Source organism: Artemia sp. Qi Xiang Cuo, chromosome 10 (assembly GCF_049724085.1).
Source record: "Artemia sp. Qi Xiang Cuo chromosome 10, ASM4972408v1, whole genome shotgun sequence".
In the NCBI taxonomy this organism is placed as follows: Eukaryota; Metazoa; Arthropoda; class Branchiopoda; order Anostraca; family Artemiidae; genus Artemia; species Artemia sp. Qi Xiang Cuo.
Window position 1 is genome coordinate 20,398,242 of NC_142803.1, and position 14,450 is coordinate 20,412,691.

General features: G+C 37.6%; 1 protein-coding gene across 1 annotated transcript in view; it reads right to left on the reverse strand.

Annotated features, from left to right (window-relative positions):
* Positions 1-14,450, reverse strand: part of Fibp (acidic fibroblast growth factor intracellular-binding protein) — a 76,650-nt gene that overhangs the window by 32,138 nt on the left and 30,062 nt on the right. The gene's annotated exons all lie outside the window — the stretch shown is intronic.

Consider the following 14,450-nt stretch of genomic DNA (forward strand, 5'->3'; position numbering starts at 1 on the left):
TACTTCAAGCCCAGACAGACATACTTGCTTAAACGCTTGACTAGCGTCCTCCTTACTGTCACAAGGCAAATTCCAAACAATAATGTTACTGTCAGATACCTGGTATTCACACATCATTAACCGACTTGCCAGATCAATATTGTTTTTCTTCAGTGCCATCGCTTCACTCGTGATAACGCTTATCTGATTTTTTAGGCTATCAGTTTCGCTTTCAACTGATACTACACGGGCTTGAACTTCCGTAACCGATGCGTGAAACTCAAGCTGCGCTTTTTCCACCGATATAACCCTTTGTTCCAGAGATCTCATACGTCCATCAATAGAGTCTAACTTAGATCCGTTTTCTTTCACGATTGCCAGCATCATAACAAAATCTTCCGACAACTTTAACAATGGTGACTGGGACTCCTCGCTAGAAGTGGCCGAAACATCTAAAACTGCTCCAGTTCCAGCACGCTGGACTTTACGCCGACGTCCCATCTTAGAAATAATTAGACAAGAAACGGCTTACTTCTCCAGGCAACAAATATTTATCCACGGAGCAACTCGAAATTTAGGCCAATAGGTCAACAGCAATTCCTTTTCGGGTTAAATGTTCCAAATTGATACGAATAAATATAATTTGAACACTCGATCAAAAATCAGAAATCAGAATCACAATTCAGAATGGTTTATGGTCGGAATAAACTTGTAACCGCCACTGGATAAATACATAAGCGGCTGTCGCGTAACAGGTCTTACTCAGTCAAAAGACAATTCATTACTGACGAGCTTGAGCGCTTTCTATCCCACTTACTGAACTGCTGGATATAGGTGGCAGCAAATATCTTCTTAATAGAATTTTATCGACACTGCTGGATTTCTGGCTTCCCAAAGGAGTCGTTTTGGGCTCAAAATAAACTGTTCTATCTGTATTTCGAAACAAAGTCACTTTACCTAAATTACTAACTGTTTTCACTACAATCTAATCTGGTACAACAATAATGCCATCTATTGATGGCTTTGAAAGATAACTTTTAAAGAAATTCACTACAGATATTGGAAAACCCTTTTTGATAATTTTTGCACTAGGAGTGGATGTTGGATAGTATCATATGCATTTTGGAAGTCCAAAAAGGCTGCAACTAGGATTTGGCTATATTTCAGATACTCAGATATGGCATTGGTTAAGCAAACAAATGTAACAATGGAAGAATGGTATTTCCTAAAGATTGTTTGGGTAGCCTAGGCTATGTGGAATGAGGTGGTTAGACAGCAAATCAATACAATTGAGAATGAATTATCTTCTCGTATAATTTTCCCAGAACTGTGGTAATCATAATGGGTCTGAAGGAGTTGGGGTCCTCTTTGGGTTTATTTTGTTTTAATATAAGGATGATGAGTGATGTTTTCCAAGTGGATGGGAAGAAGGAATTACTCCCGGCGTTGTTGAAGAGAGATAAGAGTGCTTTTTTTTAAGTCTATTGGAAGGTGTTGGAGCAAAGATGGATGGATCTGGTCGTGGCTACAAGATGTTTTGGGTTTAATTGAATTGATTGCTTTATTCACCTCAATCATTGGAAAAATTTTGGAGTAGATACTGGGACCCAGGCAAGTCAAAATGGGGTGTTATGCTGATCTGAGGTGAATTATGAGCGGTTTTTGAATTTCTTCTCAAAAAAATCTACCAAAAATTCAGCTTTTTCTTTGTTGGTTTCGAGCTGCTGACCATTTAGAGCTAGCTGGTAATGGAAAGGGTTCTGTGTGGAGAATTTGCCACACATCTTGTCTAGGAATTTATGAAAAATTTAATTAATCACTAAAATTTAATTTAATTAAAAGATTAATAAATTAATCTTTTTATCCTTTTAATTTTTTTTCTACCTCTGCAAATCAGGGATACCGTCGGCTTAAGAAAAAATCCATGGCAAGGGTAAGAAAAAAATCCATGTTTGTCATTGTTGCAAAAGATACGAAAAATTTTTGGTCAACACCAGCAACAGCAACACTTCAAGAAATTTTAAAAATAAGTTTCTTGTGAATTATTGTCTCGATTAATCAGTAGCTGTACGGAACCTTTCGTGCTCAAAATCCTCCTCAGGGCCATACTGTGGTGTTTCTTTTGTGGAAATTTTTCCCACTGTAGAGTGCAGACGGTCTGGAATCATATTATTATCCGTTCCTGTTTAGCTTAAAGCCTATTCATACAGGCAATGCAAATAACTCCCCCTAAAAAAAAGTACCTCTAGATCCCACCCCAAAAACTAATGATATAGATCCATTTTTACCCCTTCCTGACTGGTCAAGCTCCCTGTTTCAGAGCTCACATGAAAACTCAAACTCTGAGAATAGCACAATGATCAGTGTTGGAGCAAATGTCACTATAGATGATAATGGCTTTCAAGAGGTCCTTTCTAGGAGCTCCAAAAAAAGGAAAAAAACATCCCCAATCAAAAGTATTTCCCCTCCTCCTTTCCAAGATTATCCTTCCCAAAACTTGGGAATTTACCTCAAAATTCCTCCAAATACCCCCTTTGAAATAACAAAGATTAATACAATAAGGGTTGCAATTTTCAAAATGTTAAAATCAATGTTTTCTCTTAACTTTCACCGTGATGGATCTTTGCTAATAGCTGTCCAAGATCAGAAATCAGCTGATATAATACTTAATCTAAAATCTCTTCAGAATACCCCAATTAACTCATCTAAATGGAACCCAAAACAATCCCCAGCAAAAATAGTAGTATATAATGTTCCCCTAGAAATACTAATTCAGGAGTTAAAAAAAGGGCTCTCAGATAGGGCTGGCAACACAATACCTGTAGAAGATGTCACTCAACTGGGTAAACCCAACTCTAATGGATTAGAAACAAGTAGATATTTCCTATTTACACTGAAGGAAAAAATTAATATCCCAGAAAAGTTGTTCCTATTTGGGCAAATCAAACGGCACAAGGAAAACAAGCCAAAGCCTATCCAGTGTCAGAAGTGTCTGAAACTGGGACACACAACAAATAAATGCAATGGAATTCTCCTAGCCTGTAGTAATTGTAAAGGCTCCCATTCTAAGGAGTTGACAACTTGCAACAACACTCAGCCTACATGTATCAATTGTAAAGGCCCATATGAATCTACCAATAAATCACAATGCCCTGCATATAAGAAAAGAGCACTAACACTCCAAATAGCAACAGAGAAGGCCATTCCATACCCTTTTGCAGCTATGGAAGCAAATGCTGCCCAATCACACCAAACAAAACCTATATTGAAATCAAATAAAACTCCCAAGTCAAACACTCCCAATGCATCAAGTAAATCTTGGTGAAAGAATCACCAAGCCAACAAGCCTCCTTGCCTAGTGAGATGAGGTCGGCCTGGCACCCCCTCCCAACAAGAAACAAATAAGAAACAGTACCAGGAATTAATCCCTTAACTGAAAAACTGGATGCACAGCCAAACATGCAAACCCTAAATATATGCTTATTCATTCTAAACTGCAATGCAGTTCAGGCCATGAATATACAACAACAACAGAAAACAAAAATCATTGCTGAATTGGCAAAAATCTACATCCCTAATCATGTGCTCATTCAAGCAAAAAAAGATCTTACTCTACTATTAAAAAAGCTGAACATTGATACACAGTCATATGAAAAATAAAACAATAACACAACACACCTCAATACTCCAGTGGAACGTAAAATCACTTACAGAAAATAAGTTTAATGATCTAATATCTTTTATGAATAATAATTCCATGAATATTGCTTGCCTCCAGTAAACTCATTTAACCCAAAATCAACAAATTAAGTCTCTGGGATAAACTACCCTGAAAAAGGATAGATCATCAGAGAGAAAAGGAGGTAGAGTAGCCTTAATAGTTAATAATAATATAAAATTCTGTGGCATCAACTTTCCAGATTTTGTAAATGAGGTTGATGCAATTGGTATCAGTGTTTGGCTGAATAATACAAAAACTTACACAATAAGCTTTTATAACCCTAATGGCCAAATTACAGATGCCATGGATTTCTTCAGCTATATAAATAATTCTAATATGTTGAAAAATATTATTATTTGTGGAGACTTTAATGCCCACAGCCTTTTGTGGGGGAATAAACCAGCAAATAAAGCTGGTAAGTTCATTGAACGTATGACTTCAAATAATAATGAATTAGCTGTTGCTACCCCTCCAAATCTGAATACATATTTCAACCCCAAAAGTGGCAGTTTTTCTACAATTGACCTACAAATTGTGTCTTTAAATATTTTGAATAAAATTTATATAAATAAAATTGATAGTCTATGTACTGACCACTTTGCCATAGTTTGTTCCCTAAACGAACCTGCTGAAACCCTGTTACATACCTCTAAAGATATCAACACTAAAGCCAATTGGTCTATGTTCCAAAATAAGCTAAATGATGAAGTTACAAGTTTCACCCAAAATTCATGCATTTCAAACACAACAGCTGACACACATGCTGAAGTTTTGGCATTTTTACTAATAAATACAGCTATTAATGCTATCCTCAGGACAACACCCAGGAAAATCTTCCCTAAACATATTCCCAAAGCATGGAGGAGAAATGAGTGCCAAAATAAATGGAAAACAAAAAGGCAGCTAGGAGAATATTCTTAAATAAACCATCACCTACTACATATTTAAAAAAATTACAAGCAGAATCTAATCCAAAAAAGACCATAATAAATGCTAAATATAACTACTGGAACAATTTTGCAAATAATCTCTCCAGAGAAACACATGAGCCAATTATACATAAAGTCATAAGCCACATCTGTGGGAAAAAATCTTCCCCCAACCCACTCCTGTATGAGCTTATACATAATAATACCTATTATGACAATGATAATGAAAAAGCTAAGCTATTTGCCACTCTTTTTGTTAACAAGTTAACATCAAACAATTGTTGCAAAATACCCCAAATTCCTATGAACCCAAGTTTGCAACCTCGCCCAGGATCCGAGTATATAACCAGCCCATTTTCAATCCAGGAAATGAACAATGCAATACATCATATTAGGACCAAGACTAGCGGTATCTATGCCAATATACACCCTACATGGATAAATAATCTCACCCTTCCATACAAACAGGAACTTCTAAATTGTTATAATCATGCTTGGGCTTCATCTATGTTCCCCAATATCTGGAAATGTTCGTCCCTCTTACCAATCCTAAAGAAAAATAAACCCAAAAATAACCCTGAGTCCTATAGGCCCATAATGATTACTCCTGTGATGGGGAAAATAATGGAGGAAATGATTTATTACCGACTCCTCTGGTTTGTTGAAAAAAATAATATTATCCCTCACGCTCAAACTGGTTTCAGGAAACACCATTCCTCAACAGATGCTTTCATATTGTTAAGAAATGCAATAAATGAATCGTTCTAAAAAAATAATGTCCTAGTTGCAGCTTTCCTAGATTTTGAAAGGGCATATGACATTGTGAACCACCAAATCCTTTTAATTAAACTTGCAAACCTTGGACTACCCCCCAAGCTAGTATCTTTTATAAATTCTTTCATAGAATTGCGAAGTTTCATTGTAGGTTCAGCCTCTTCACCCCATAAGACAATAATCAAAGGCCTTCCTCAGGGAGCAGTCCTCAGCTGCCTCCTCTTTGCTCTATATATCTGGGGCATGAACCTCCCCCACACGAATATACAATATGCTAATGATTTGGTACTATGGTCATCTGGCTACACCTTTGATATTGCACAGTCAAAGCTGCAAAAGTCACTTTTCCAATTCATGTTAATGTAATATTATATCTAAATGGAACAACTATTCCAGAAGATAATCATATTAATTACCTATGTCTCATGCTTGACCAAAAACTTAATTTCCACCTCCACATTTCAAACACAATAAAAAAATGATATAGAAAAATAATTATACTAAAAAGACTTCTTTGTACACCCTGGGGCTGTAAGGAGAAAACCTTACTCAAGTTTTATAAATCACATATAAGACCCCGTATTGAATACGGGCTCATCGTCTATGGTGCATGTGCAAACACCCAGATGCAAAAAATTGAAACAATACAAAACGACATAATACGTCTCATATTTGGTCTTAGGAAACCCACAAGCACCAAGTTTCTGCTTATAGAGAGTGTATTAAAGACAATCAGAGAGATGTGTAGTATTCTCTTGATAAAAAATCTTGCAAAAATTGAGTCAAATAGCTCACACACCCTACAGAATTGGTTAAAAAATCCAGCCATGCATGGAGGTATTGCAGATGAGTATGCCAATATTCAGAAGAAGTTCCTTGTACCCGCAAAGTCTATTGCACCTATTTTCCCCCAAATCCCCTCCATTGGTCAATCCCCATAATAAATACTGATTTCTCAAAGTGGACTAAAGATTTAACCCCCATTGTCCAGACAAAATTTGCTGAACTTAATACAATTACTTATAAAAACTATTTCCAAATATTTTTTGATGGGTCCAAAATGAATGAGAAGGTAGCAAGTGGTGCCTTCCTTCCTCACCTGAAAATTGCAATGGGTGAGAGATTGTATAATAATGTATCTATAATGTCTGCAGAGTTAAATGCCATAATCATGGCATTAGAACACCTTATGGAAAATAAACCCTTGATTGCTAATTCAAATAATATTATAGTTTATTCTGACTCTTTATCAAGCCTTGAGTTGCTGTCTTCAGCTCCTAAGTATAAGCTGGATATTGACACTTATCATTGTCTTAGTATTATTGATAATCTTGCTTTAAGTGGCATAAGAACTTATCTTCAGTATATTCCTAGCCACTCCGGTATAAGGGGTAATCATCAGAATGATGAAAGAGCAAAAAATGCTATAAATATTGACCAGCCAAGTGCGAGACCAATCCCCATTAGAGATATTTACCGATGGAGACTATCAGATATTATGTTTAATAAGAAAAATCCTACTCTTTCCCCCTTTCCCAATAAGTACTTTTCTAAAATTTATCATAGAATTCGTTCTGGAACAAATGGACTAAACTTTTTTGTATTCTCGTATCAGTTTCCTAATTCAAATGGTTCAGTTCCCCTGTCCCCTCTTTGCAGGTATTATATTTTGAATAATGAAACAATTGACCACTGCCTATTTAAATGTAATATGCTGACGTCTGCACAGCATACCTTGCATTGTAAAGTGTTACAGTGCTTCAAACACCACAAAGTGCCACTATTAGCCGAGAGCCTATCCGACTATACATACCAACAGAGTACAGGAATCGATATCTATCATCTTATATTAGAACTTCTTGAGTCGAAAGATTTACTGAAAGATATTTGAGAATATCTAATAAATAAGAGACAACCAAGCCAGTAGCTCTGTAGCCCACAGAGTGAAGTAAAAGGAAAAGGGCTAAATAGTATCAACTGAAAAGCCCGCCTGCTGTGAAATAGAAGAAGAAGAAGATGCAACGCTGAAGTGCACGGTTTCCATTTTTTTTATATCATAATTCGTCAAATGCGCTGGAATACGTCGACTTATCTCGCAAACCAGCAAAAGGTAGAATATTCCGTCATTAGGGAGAAACCGAGAGTAAATGCAAAAACCGTGAGATCGCATCTGTGTGAACCCGTAGTGCAGCTAGGTTCTGACCCGAAGTACATAACCGTAATAGAAGTTAGAAACTGCCATACGAGCAATGCTAGTCTCAAATCAGGCTAGACCCCGGTGTCCGTTTTCTTCCGGCTGATTTCTTCGTACAAAAGATAGGTGATTCGGCAGGAAGAAAACGTTTGCATGAAAAAACGTGAGGGGTCTAGGCTGATTAGATGTGCTCGACTTTCCTACTTCTGTTACGGTTATTTAATTTTGGTTCAGACAGAACGGGGTTCCGATTCACGCCCGGACTCGAATGTTTTGCAACATGGAGATAAATGGCATTCTGGTGCTAGGTGACGGGAATAGCAAACTGTTGTGATTTCCCTCTCTGCTGATAGAAGTACTGCGGTGCGCAAGAATGAAAAGCTAATTGACCTTGTGCCTTGAACAGAACTTAATCGATTCACGTCATTTGTAAAATAAATAAAAAAATTATATATGTATTCTACATTCTGTAGCCAGTATTCAAATTCCAATTAGGTATGGCTTATTCGTGAACTTCAAATAACGATAACGAACTTCAAATAACGACAAAAAACATTTAAGGTTCAGTCATTCATTTAAGGCTAAATATTCCAAGAACCTCTATAAGACAAAATGCCGATCTTTGAGCTCTGAAGCAAAATAAGCAAAAATGATTTTCAAATGGTTTGCATGAGTGCTTTAGAACACAATAAAATATTCGTAATTATCAATTGAACGCCGAAAATCATTTGTAATAAGCTTATAGAAAGCGGGGTTATACATTATATTATTTTTATGGTATGCTATATGGGCCCAAGACCGATTCCAATACGATAGGCTTTCGTGATGTAAAATTTACCTCTCCACACCTTCTAAAACTATACTTTTTTTAAATCCTTAGTTTAAATACATTCCTTCAGATGAAGGGGTAAATTCCTATTCTTTTCAGACTGATTTAAACAACCTCTCATAAAAGTATTAGGCTAAGAATGCATTTTTTAAGGTTCCTTGTACCCCTCTCCCCTGAAGAAAGACTTACTGTGTTTTAACCCAATTTTCATGCTTAGATTAATAATTGAGAAGAGTCCTGAAATTTATAGACTATGACCAAGGAGTTGATTCAGAGATAGAAAAGCTTCGGCGAAGGTCCTACCCTGTATAATATACTAGATACATAAATTAAGTGATTAGTGATATAGCTAGGTATGGGAAAAATATCGCTGTGATTATGATTAGAAGTGAGGTTAGTAGCTGGTTCAGTGCGGAATCAGGGGTTAAGCACGGTCGTATCTTACCTTTCTTTGTATAAATTATTTTCATGGACATCGTTATAAAGAACACATTAAAGGCTATGGGGGAACACAATGAGTGTGTTCCAGGTGGAAATTGCAATTTAATTCGTATTTACTTCAAATTTAATACGAATCAACTGCCAACCTGAAACAGTTTATTAACTAATGCCCTAATATGCATTGTAATTTATTATTAAAACACGAGTAATTTTAATGAGCAATGAGTAAAATATGAAAAATATGAGTTTTGATCCCTTAATACTCATTATTTATTATTACATTGGTCATTTGTCTCTACTTTATCAATGTTGGTGATGAATATGCAGAATTTAATTTAGTAAATACGCTAGTTAACTGTGTTCACAAAAATTTATTACAAAGTTTATTACTGATGTAATTTTTGATCGCTCTAACTGTTAATTTGCTCTCACCTGCGATGAAATATTAAATTTTTATTAAATATTATTAACTTTTCGTCGGACCGGGAACACGCTCAATATCAAATGGTAAGATAAAACTGTTTTGACTCAGAGTATGCAGATGATTCTTGTGTTCTAAATAAAAATATTAACCAAACAAATGATTTTTTGGACAGACCATGTCACTAAAAATAGAGATAAGCAAGGATGAAGAGGTAGTGAAAGCGAGAAACTCGACCAAGCGAATAGCTTCACTTACCGGGGTCAGGGGCAGATCCAGGATTTTTTTAGGGGAGGGGGGGGCAAAATAGGTTGATTCGATAAAAAAAAATTGGGGGGAGGGGTGCAAAATAGGTTGATCCGATAAACTTGCGTTAGGAGTAAGTTTAATTAACGCAAACTTGAGTTAATTAAGTAAATTAAACCACTCTAGACTACGCTAGTGGGGGACGCTCCCTCGTCCCCCTGGATCCACCACTGACCGGGGTAGCATTATTAGCAACGATGGTGAATAGATAAAAGATATAAAAAGTAGAATAAAAAAGGTATAGAATATTTTTTTTTTTTGCAGCTGAAAAACTTTTGAAGAATAGAAAGATAAATCTTAAACTAAGGTTAGAGCACTGGAAGCCATGGTAACGACAGTCGCTAATCATGGCTCTGAAACCTAAGCCCTTCGAAAGGTTGAGGGGAATAGTTGAATCTTTACCAGAGAAATCATCTAAAAAAGTTTTAGGTACACGTTTGCTTGACCGCATATCAAACAACAAGCCTCACTTTATAGGGCTATAACGAAAGAAACGCTAAGAAGCTTAGGATGACGTATTTTCAAAAAGTGTCATTTTATGCCATCAATTTGGGGCCAAAGGAAAAGCAGGATGTCCTCGAAAGGGGCGGGAAGAGATTCTAAAAAGGATTTAAGGAAAATGAAACTTCATGAGAGGGATAAAAGGATAGAACTTTGAACAAACTGGGTCAAAGAAGGAGCTTCCACGATTGTAGTGGCCTCAGGCGGTAATACATTGTTAATAGTAGTGATAGGATTTATTTACAGACTTGCGAACTAAGGAGCTGACTTATGGCCAACAAGCCCGGGCCTGCTCCCCATGGGCCCTTAGTCCTCGAAAATTATCTTTTTTCTTGTGTGGCAAATTCTGAGATGTCTATTTCAACTCCAAATGTTTCAAGTTTTTTTTGTAGGATTTCATATTTCTGAAAACCTCATTTCTGAAAAACATTGCCAAGTGCTGAAAACCAAGTTGTGACCAAGATGGGCCCAGGATTGCACAAAGACCCCATTCATGGAGGTCCCAGGGACTTCTTGCTGTCCAGCTCTAAGCCGGCTTAAGCACTTCGGTGTAGACTTGAGAAGATGTGTGATCCCCGTCCTGCACTGGTTTCCGGGATCATTGCTTTTCCTGAGGCCAAAATAATTTCAATGATTTAAAGAACATGAAAATTGGAACTTGGAATGTTACGACGTTAAAAAATGACTATCGTATCGACATTTTGACAGACGAATTCAAACGATTCGAACTAAATTTATTAGGAGCTTCAGAAACTCATATCCCAGGGGTAGGAGGCAAGGAATTAGGTGATACAGAATTTGTTTACTCAGGCAGGAAGGATGGGGTAAATAGACAGGGAGTAGGCCTCGTGATGAATAAGGAAGCTGCTAAGTCTTTTTTAGGCTGGTAAGGTATTAATAATAGGATACTAATTGCTCATATTATTACTAAGAAGTTCAGGGTATCAGTTATAGTAATATACGCCCCTGTAGAACCGACTGACGGAGATACTAGTGACTCAGATAAAATTTACTTACAGTTATAGGAGCAAAAAGACAGGGTCCAGGTAGAAATATGATGTTATTACTCCTCCTTTGCCTTTCCTTTGTAGCAGGACTAAAGCATCTCCACTCTCCCTGGCGTCCAGTAGCTTCGTCATTGTAGTAAGCCAAGAGTCTCGGTCGTTTGCGAGTGGTTCAATCAAATCGAGCCAAGACTTTTCCCATCTTCGTCCATACTTGTTGAAGCCACCGATTGGGTATAGGTCAGCCTTGATGCAGACGAGCCACGTTTTCTTTTGACCCCCTTGTCGCTTTTTACATCCCGAAAGAGGTTTACATCTGAGGGCTTTATTGACAAAGGTGTGGTATGGGCGGCGAAGTGTATGGCCGAACCATCAGAGTCTTCTTTGTTTAATTATGGTGGCCAAATCAGAACGTTGATAGCAGATTTTGCGGAGCCCGACATTGCTGACACGATCATGGAGTTTAGTGCCAATGATTCTCCTTAAACATGAATGGTCAAATACGTTGAGTGCTTGAATGTCGGTTGCTTTTATACTCCATGTCTCACTGTCGTATAGTAAGACAGACCGAACAAGGGCCTGGTAAATCCTTATTCTTGTCTTCGGACAAACATTTTTTTGGTTTCATAGAGAGTGATTTAGCTGGGTGAAGACTCCAGTTGCTGAAGCAATTCTTGACTGTATTTCTGATGTGCATCCTCCTATTGGGTCTACCAGAGATCCTAGGTACTTAAATTCATGTATCTCGTCTATAGGCGACTGTTCTAGTAAAATTGCGGGGTCTTGAGATGATATACCGGACGCCATGACTTGCGTCTTCAGGGAGCCTATTTTCAGGCCGACCAGAGAGGATTCGTCAGCTACCTTCGATAGCATAGATTGGGCTTCTGAACGAGATTCAGCTAACAAGCAAATATCGTCGGCGTAGTCAAGATCGATTATCACGAAATTGGGACTTACTTCAACGCCTGAAAAGGTCGTCATTGCTCTGGTCATAATCCATTCGATCACAAAATTAAATAAGACGGGACACAATATACATCCCTTCAGAAACCAAAATAAATTTGGACCATCGATGAGAGTTTTCCGCCGATCTGGATTTGGGCTCACGTATGCTGATAGTATCCTTGAATAAGTCTGACTATCTTGCCTGGTACTCCATCCTCTGTCATGGCCTTCCAGATTCCATCCCTTAGAACCTGAGCCTTCCACAATGCCGTTGATTCGAGTTTTTGAAACGCACATTATGTCTACGTTGTAACGCAACAATTCCCCAGCGATAAACGACTGGGTCATTAGGCATTTCATTGAGCAGACGTTCCAGTACCCTACACTGAGGGGTTGTGTGTGTTTCCGAAGTAGTACCTCACCTTGCCAATTTTTCGGAGAAGGCGCTGATGAAACCTTCAACGCATCGCTTGCCGGGAATGCCGTAGTTTGTGCCTGCAAATTTTTCGGAGAAGGCACCGATGGAACCTTCAACACATCGCTTGCGGGGATGCCGTAGTATGGGTTGGACTCTTTATATTTACTTGCATTTGGACGTTTCGTGGAAATATATTTAACTATGAAGGTCTCCACTCCCTGATGGCATCCTCTGCGGTTTGGCCTAACAAGAATTGGGATAGGCAATTCCGGCCGTTTCCACCTGACTACCACGATGAGGAAACCGCAGTAGGATTTCTCCTATGTTTAAATAGGGATGGAAGACTAGACTAACCTGATGGGGGGACCGCACCTCCCAAACCATCAGGACCATCCAGACTTTTTCAACCCAACCTAGTTCAAAAGAGCTTTTAGTTAGGAACTTAAAGCTCTTACTGGAATCTTAATGGATGTTATTACTGGAAGATTTTAACGCACAGGTCGGTAGAAATAGGGATAGATGGTATCCTAACCTAGGTAAATTTGGTGTAGGAAAAGAAAACAGTAATGGATACAGACTTTTGTAATTTTGTAGATATAACAATCTAGTTATAACCAAAGCGGTGTTTGGTCATAAAATGGCTGATAAGTTAACATGGTATTGACGTGATGGTAAGCCAGAAAACCCTATTGATTATGTTATAGTAAACCGAAGACTGGCAGGATCAATACAAGATGCTAGGGTATATAGGAGTGCCGTTATTGATGTTAAAAGTAAAGATCACCATCTAGCAGTGTCAAGTTTTAATTTAAAGCTGAAATATCGGAAGGGTAACTACCTCCCGGGAAGTTATGATGTTGGTAGACTGCAGGATGAGAATTTGAGAGCAACTTTCCAGGAACAGTTGAATACTAAACTTCAGAGTTTAAAATTTGGTAATGTGGAAGATGGTTGGAATAATTTTAGAAAAATAAATATGTGAAGTTGCTGAAGGTGTCTTAGGGAAGAAAGCTAGAACTGCAGCTAAGAATATTAGTGAAAAGGCTTTATGTTTAATAGAAAGGGGAAAGGACTTGTACAAGAATTATCTGAGTTATAGATCATATAAAAACAAAAGTGAATGTTAAGAAAGTGGAGAAAGCCATAAAATATGAACTAAGGAGGTGTGAAGTGGAGGCCATGGATAAAATTGCCAAGGATCTGGAAGATGCAGCTAGACGGCATAATAGTAAAGTATTGTACTGGCATGTTAATAAATTGGGAGGGAGTAATCAATCCGGACTTGTCCCAGTTAAAGATAGGAATGTGGCCGCAATTAGCGATAAAGAAAATACTAAAGAGAGATGGGCCGAACATTTTGAGAATTGGCTTAACCGAGATAGGGTTGCAGGAAAGGATATAGAGGAAAATGAAAAAGTTTGTGATACCTTGGATGTGAAGGAAGATTTGTTTTGTGAAGATTAAGAAATCATAAGGCTCCAGGTGCTGATAGGGTGGTAAATGAGTTTCTTAAATATGGTGGCTCTGAGGTTAGAAATAAGTTACTGAAGATTATGAATATGATTTTTGAAAAGGGGGAAGTACCCAACCATTTTAGGAAAACCTTAATTAAGCCACTTTATAAGAAAGGTGATAAGAGAGAGTGCGGTAATTACCGAGGTATTAGTCTGGTCTCTGTAGGTAGTAAATTACTTAGTAATATGATACTTTTTAGACTGAGAGATGCCGTAGACAAAGTTTTAAGAGAAGAACAGTCCGGTTTTAGAAAAGCTAGAGGATGTGCTGACCAAATTTTCACTCTTAGGCTAATAATTGAGAAGTGCCTGATTTTTCAAACACCTTTAGTCCTCAATTTTATATATTATGAGCAAGCGTTTGATTCTGTTGATAGAAGAGCTTTAGTAAAGGTTTTATCCTTGTATGGTATACCAGACAAATACATTAAAGTGATTAGTGCTATATACAACACTGCTGCAGTTAAGGTT